Consider the following 7,101-nt stretch of genomic DNA (forward strand, 5'->3'; position numbering starts at 1 on the left):
GTGTATTTGAGGAAGGATCATTCTTGTTGCGCTTTGCTACAAACAATATTTACACACTTAAATCCCATGACAAGTCCATGGATGGATAGTGGCCCACTAAGATATATGGGTTACTTTATTCATAGCGCTTCAATTACAAAATCATGTATTGGGGGAAGAATAAATTAATAATAAAACATCCTATCTGAACTTCTAATATTTTGCTTGGCGAAGGAAAACGAATTACCCTTTTCAGAACTGATGATGTATTACTAGCGTTTGATCCTTGGAGGTTTCACCATGCTCACATTCATTACTTTCAAGTGCTGAGGTGTATCTGCAATTAGAAGCACCTTGCAGTGGATTTCTGACACTCCCGCAGACTTGAAACACCAGATCATAGAATCATCACAGCATTATACTGCAGAAGAGGGGACGGTGTCTCCTTCGTATGGAAGCAGCGGTGTTGGGGCAGGAGGGGGGGGGGATGCTTAATTTAACCGTGTATCCGTAAGTGAGGGGAGCCAGCAAGCAAATGAGGACCTTTCATTAAATCAAAGGTGATTTTTGTTCTGCTAATGGGTGCCCCAAAAATCTAGCGCGGCTGCAAAACATGTGATCGGTCTCTGTGGAGCCCGCTATACTGCCACAGAACGGTCAGGGCTATTCTCATTTCAGTGTGCATAATTTAATGAGCATGCTTGTTTAATTTAATCATACTGAGTGGACTGTGTTGGTATGTCTTTAAAAAGACTAAACCATACAACCATGTGGTTTGATAAAATAAAGGAAAATGCATAATACCATAACTTGCCCAGCTTGTGCTGTAAATACCCTTGCTATTTCACAAATGGCAGTCATTTACATGCTACACTGAGTTCATAGTATGGAGCAGTTTTGTGGACTTATGTGACGTTTCTTCTGCCACCACGGACTTTGATTTTAAATTTGAAGGCACACCCCCGAAATATTTTCCCAATGACTGCCTTTAAGACTTGCCGTCATCACCAGGTTTTCCCCTGATTGACCATGACAGCACCAAAACAGCCACTGTGGTGAAACACCTCAGAGAAGAAAAGGAAGTTTAGCCAAAAAACACGCTGAGCCATTATGTTAAAGTAAACGACAGCACTTCCTAATGTCATTTGGCAGTGCTAGCGCTCAGCAATTAGGGCCTCTCTTAATGCGAAGCTGGGAGCATTTCTCCTCAAGGTTAGCGCCTCATTTCCCCACGATGGGTCTGCAGGGCCGGACCAGATGCATTGTGGGAGCTGGGGGGCGCGAGTTAGGACAGGTGTCCGCCACCTTGGAAATCTCCTCTCACAGCTGGCACCAGCTGGCACCCCCAGTGCCCCATCCGGATGGTCTGCTCTCCCTACTCTGAGGAGGAGAAGGCGGAGGAAGAGGAGTAGAGGGGGCATGTCAAGGGCAGACCTGATACAAGCTCACTCACAGGGCACCCATGCCATGACATGACCTGGCCACTAGGGGACATGCCAGCAGTGAAAGGCAGGAGTGATGCAGTGCAGCCGCGCTCTTTTGGAGACCCGCTCCAGCATCCCTAATGGAGCGGCAATGATGAGGCCCAGCAGTGCCAGAGGGTCAGAGGCAGTTTCTGTGGAGGACGCTACTCTTCCCACCGGAGAGCTGGGGATGTCATGTCAAAAGGTGGGCTCTCTAGATGAACAGGAGCCATTTTGCCGGCAGGTACTTGTGAGAGGAATCTTTAAATTACTGAGGATTGTATATTTAGCAGAAACCATTAAATCTTCATTTAGAAAATTAGACAACATTGAAAAATATACAATTTCACAACTTTTTATTTTTATTCTAGATGCATTATGTACTACTAAGACAATGTTAGCATCCTTTTAATTTTTTTTATTTCAGCTAAAACACAGTTTTAAGTTTAATTTAAAAACAATTTGTCTCTGAAAGATATGTGTGTTCACAGCAGAACATAAATTGAAATTAAAATAAATTCTATTTTAGAAATTGTGCAGTTTGATGAAAAATCTGAAACATAACGAATTGTTGAATACAAATTCTTTGGGGGTGGGGGGTTGCGCCATGGGGCTAAATAAAGTAGAGCTGCAAAGAAAATATTACAGATTTAAAGTGGCTTACTTGTGCCGAGTTGGGAGAAATCACTTCACATTATATTCGCATTATGTTTCAGGCAATACCACACAGTGGTTTTCCCTCTCATGATGCAAGTTAATTCACTTAATATGTCTTTAATGGGGACAGGCTTTCTTCAGTCTGAAATGGTTTCCACACTGACCATTATCTGAAATCAAGCCTAATGATGGCTTCTGTTTATGGTAATGACCATTATCACACAGACCCACCATCATGTTTGCCAAATGATCAAATGATCCCGCGTTCCTTACTTGCCATTTGAATTTGTTAGTCATGTAAATTTAAAGCCCTTGATGAAGCCCCCTACTCAACCCCTTTCCACATTTTTTCTTCACACTCTCCTGTATAATATTAAATATCTGATGCTTTTACTGCTGTTGTTTTGCCCTGGTACTGAGCTGAGTCTGCTTTTGAAGTTCATTACAGCTTACAATATAACCTCAGCAGCCCTTAATGGGCAAAAAAAAAAACTTGCGGGCATCTCATCATTTCCTTAGTTAACATAGTCATCAGCTCCAGTATAAAAAGGTAACTCTGAGGCAATAATAATAATAATTTGTAATAACACACACAAGCTCTTGGTGTCTGATGCCACAAGAATCCTTTGATGTGCAGACTGTTGATTACTGTAAATGAGAGCTGTTTCAGGGTGGATTGTGGGTAATTATATGCAGTGCACCCCAGGGAGCAGTGCTGGGACCCAGGGGACAGCAGTTCCACAGGAGAGTGAAGCACAGACAGAGCAACACATGCTGGGCCACCGATTCTCAGCTTGACGCGAGTCAACAGGCCTGTCTTTTATTTCTAATGTCTGTGATTTACATGAAAGAACCACTGTCACCCAACTGCAACAGAGTGTTGTATGCGGCAGTTTGATTGACAGGATTTCATATTCCACATGTCCCAGCACCCCCTTCTCCCTCCCCGAACAACATGATGATGATTGCAGCATTATAACATTAAACATATTGCCAGTTTAGCTGCTGTGGAATGGAGCTGCTCTGTGTTTATTTTTTCAAGCACATGCTTTTTTATGGCTCATAGTTCATTACATCTATAAAACAAACCATAAGAATTTACTTTAAATAACTGTAATATCAATTTTAACTTAAAAACAAAACATATAACATTGGCCAATTATAAAAAGTGTATAGAACCAAGTAAAGGCTGAGTATAACACTATAATAATGAGCAGATGCAAGAATATTCTATAAAACAATAAATATGTAATTCACACATATTTGTCAAGAATATTGTATTATTCATAAATGTAGAGACAAACTGTTTATAAGCTCACATCTACAATAAAGAGGGTTAAAACTTTCAGTTACACATTTGCAAATGCTTACAATTTATTTTTTTCTTTTAAATACATATCTATATTTTATGTTTGTCAATTAACTGTCAAATATATATTTAAATCTGAACTCAAATTAGGATGCAATGTGAGCCAAAGTTTCCAATCATGCTGGGAGCCCCACAATCTCTTTCTCCTCACTTGAGCTCATTTCTCCACTAATGACTTTGCCCTCTGATGCAAGCCAAGGGATCATCAAAGGTCCTTGAAACAAAAAGGGAAATATAGCAATTACTGGGACTTTCATCGGCAAGAAAGAGATTAAAAACCCTGTAGTTGTATAATCACCCGAGAAGCAAACCAAGACCTGTTTCACCAGCAAATGTATATTCAAGCACTTCGCTGCAGACACTATTCATAAATATGTTCTTCCTTTTTTCTACCACCTTCATTCATTTTTTTTCTTCTTTTTTCGGGCATGGTAATAGAATCAAATGTATTATGTATTACTAATCACACGATAAAAGCCTGTGGTGCCGGTAATGCATGTAGATTCCAAAAATGCTGCTCGTGTACAAGAAAAGTCATTGCCTTTTTAACAGTGGCCTGAGGGAACGGAGTTGTCCCTTAGCCTCCATAACCATTGACACAAAAGGTCCCCAAACAATTTCAAATTACTGCTTTATTTCTCTCTCTTATATAATCCACCCACATTATTAAATCTACCACCTTCTGGGACTTTACTGATACAATAATATTACAGTGCTAAGATGTTTACATTCCAGACCGCCAGCTTTTCTTGTTATATACATGTTATCCCCCAGGACTTACACTATTTATGCATACTACTTGGCCCAAATGAGGCACAGGTCATTTTGTTTTTAAGAGGGGTCAATATTACCACAAGCAAGGGGGCCAAGGCCAACATTGGAACCTGACTGAGCAGAAAATGGTTCCTGATACTCACAGATGAGATCTATTATACATTAAACATGCTTGTAAATATTCACTAGTCAGACCATTCAAATGGAAAATATGGTTTAGGTCAAAGGTTCATGAAAATGTTGTCTCCAGAGGAAGTCCCCGTAGAATAGAGGCAATGATGATAACTGGGAGAAACACCCATAGGGGACTGGGAAGAACATTAAGAGTTGTTTTACATGTTTGACTGTGGTAAAGCGATGATACCGGGGAGATAAATGATGGGCACTTATTAGACTGAACTGACCTGGAGTTATGTACCGTGTTTAATGGAATGTAGCATTCCCATCAATTATAGACCTGAGCTTAATTACGATGGATGAATGTCCACTCCTTCTTTTTATTTATTTTTATTCTATTTAAAGATTTTACTAGCACAAAAAAAAAAGCATTGAACTAAAGCACAACTTAGATTGTGGTGTGTAAGTACACAAGGCACAAAAGATGTACAAAAAAAATATGCGCACATCAGTTTTATTATTGGTTTGTCTCGCTGACAGGATCACATGGCCTGAAAATTATTTCATCATGTTCAAGTCCAACAGTGGGACTTCGATGTTATCGTCTATTTTTGTCTCTCTCAGCCATATATTTCAGAGGCCAGGAACAATGTAGTCTGACAGACATATTCTTTATGAGGGGCTCGTGGTCTCTCTAATTTGACACAGTTGTCAGAGATAAAGCTCCTTAGAGAGTGTGGCCATGCTCTGGGTAAGAATGGGGATTAAATTAACACCCCCACCTTCACATCCTCTGACCCCAATACTAGAGAATAAAACATGCACGGTGACTCACTTCCACACCCAACATCTCCCTCCTAACTTCATCTCTGAGTGCACTTTGATTTTTATCACTCAATGAAACAGTAATACTCATATTACTCTTATTGCTGCAATCTTAATTTTAAGAGAGCTCTGAAAATTGACAGAGAACACTTAAACATACAAAGAAAATTGAAGATGAATGAGTTTTTTTTAAGATGAAGAAAAATGTGTTGTTTTATAAAAAGTAAAAAAAAAAATAATAATAATAACTTGGCAAGAAACGTAGGCAAGATAGAGGGAACGGCTCACACAATTTAACAATACACTCCCTCTTCTTGGTCTCCTCCTATCAAATGACCCGAGCACATAAAATCAAATCAACACTGGAATGGATCATATCAAATTCTAATGAAAACATAATGTGCTCTTAAAATGTGTATTGGCCGGGCAGCCAGTCATCCAGAGAGTCTCCCCCAAATGACGTGATGAATAGGGAACACCGATGGAATATGCATCAAAGTCGAGCTCATGATTTATGTAATAGCAGTCACTTGGACACTGATTAGCTGCTCTGTCAAGCGTGTAATACGAGAGGCACAACCCCTGGTTTATCAGTCATTTATCTGAAGTGCGTCCTGATATTATCACTGGATCCTAATGTCATCATTATGCCGCACAGCATGTGCGGGCCAGTGTGTCATGGTGCCTGCGACACTCCCTGTCAGGAGTTCAAGTCTCTTCATTTGCAAAATGCTCAGACATTCATAACACTGTGTCAACAGTAAAATAGAGAAGCCACATCATATCAGCGATGGCAGAACAGAAGCACACAGGCGCACTAAAAAAGTGGCCACTTGAGGGTAAAGAGAAATTTTGTCTCACTTTTGTGGTCGTGGAGATGCTTACATGATGATCAGAATATTTCTTGAGAGAGGAGTGGATTTACAAAGAGTCAAAGTTGAAAAAAAAGAACAAAAAAGGAGGCTTCTGTTTTCAAGTTTGGTTCAAGGTTTGATTTACAGAAAAAAGATATAAAACGAAATCCAATGTAGTCTAGATATACACAATGAGTACCCCACCACCACCAGATCTCCTGGATGTGCCTTCTGAGCCATTTCTTCTGATTAAAATGCACACTCACACACCCTGCTGTGTGAGAGGATCGTGGTTGTTCAGTCTGTCAGGACTTTCTTGCTCTCCAAGAGAATATCTGATATCGTAAATGACTTCAACTCCTCCCACACCAACATGAGAATGAGACTGCAAACACAGGAAAAGGGAGCAAGACACAAGCAGGTGGTGTATGACTGAGCTATGACAATCATACACCACCGGATGGACAAATGTGCTATAAACAATCCCTGTCATTGCAGCATAAAAAAAAGGAAGGAGTTGTTATTCTAGCAAACATCTGGTGCTGTACACTAAAAGGAAGCGGTGCAACATGTAAGTCTATCATCACCTTAAACAAACAAAAATAGTGAAGGAAACTGAACAGGAAAAAGAGCTCTTTGAGTCCTAAACAAAAGATTTCAGCTCTGCTTGCCAGTGCAGACAGGGCACCACACCTTGGCAATGATACCGCTCACAATCAAAGGAACAGTCGTCATCAGTGGGGCCGTGTTTTTAAAGGATATCTTAAAAAGATTGAAAATATGTGTCATTATGGAAAACAATCGTGCTTGGATCTTTTTAGTATATCGTGTTTTTCTGTCACTCACAATCACTTCAAGCAGCTCGTTTCAACACATAACAGCTAAAATATTTCCTGTTTTTAAACGCATTGTTTGCCCTCCAAAGAATTCATTTATATAGGTGACTAAAAAAAACAATGCAAAACCTTGATGGTGTAAAACGTAATTTTAATTTAGCATTGTGCAAAAAGATTTCACAAACAGCAATGCTTTAGGATGAAAAAAGAAAATTCATTTGAGTTAA

The sequence above is a fragment of the Oryzias latipes genome, chromosome 15 (assembly GCF_002234675.1).
Source record: "Oryzias latipes chromosome 15, ASM223467v1".
Taxonomy (NCBI): Eukaryota; Metazoa; Chordata; class Actinopteri; order Beloniformes; family Adrianichthyidae; genus Oryzias; species Oryzias latipes.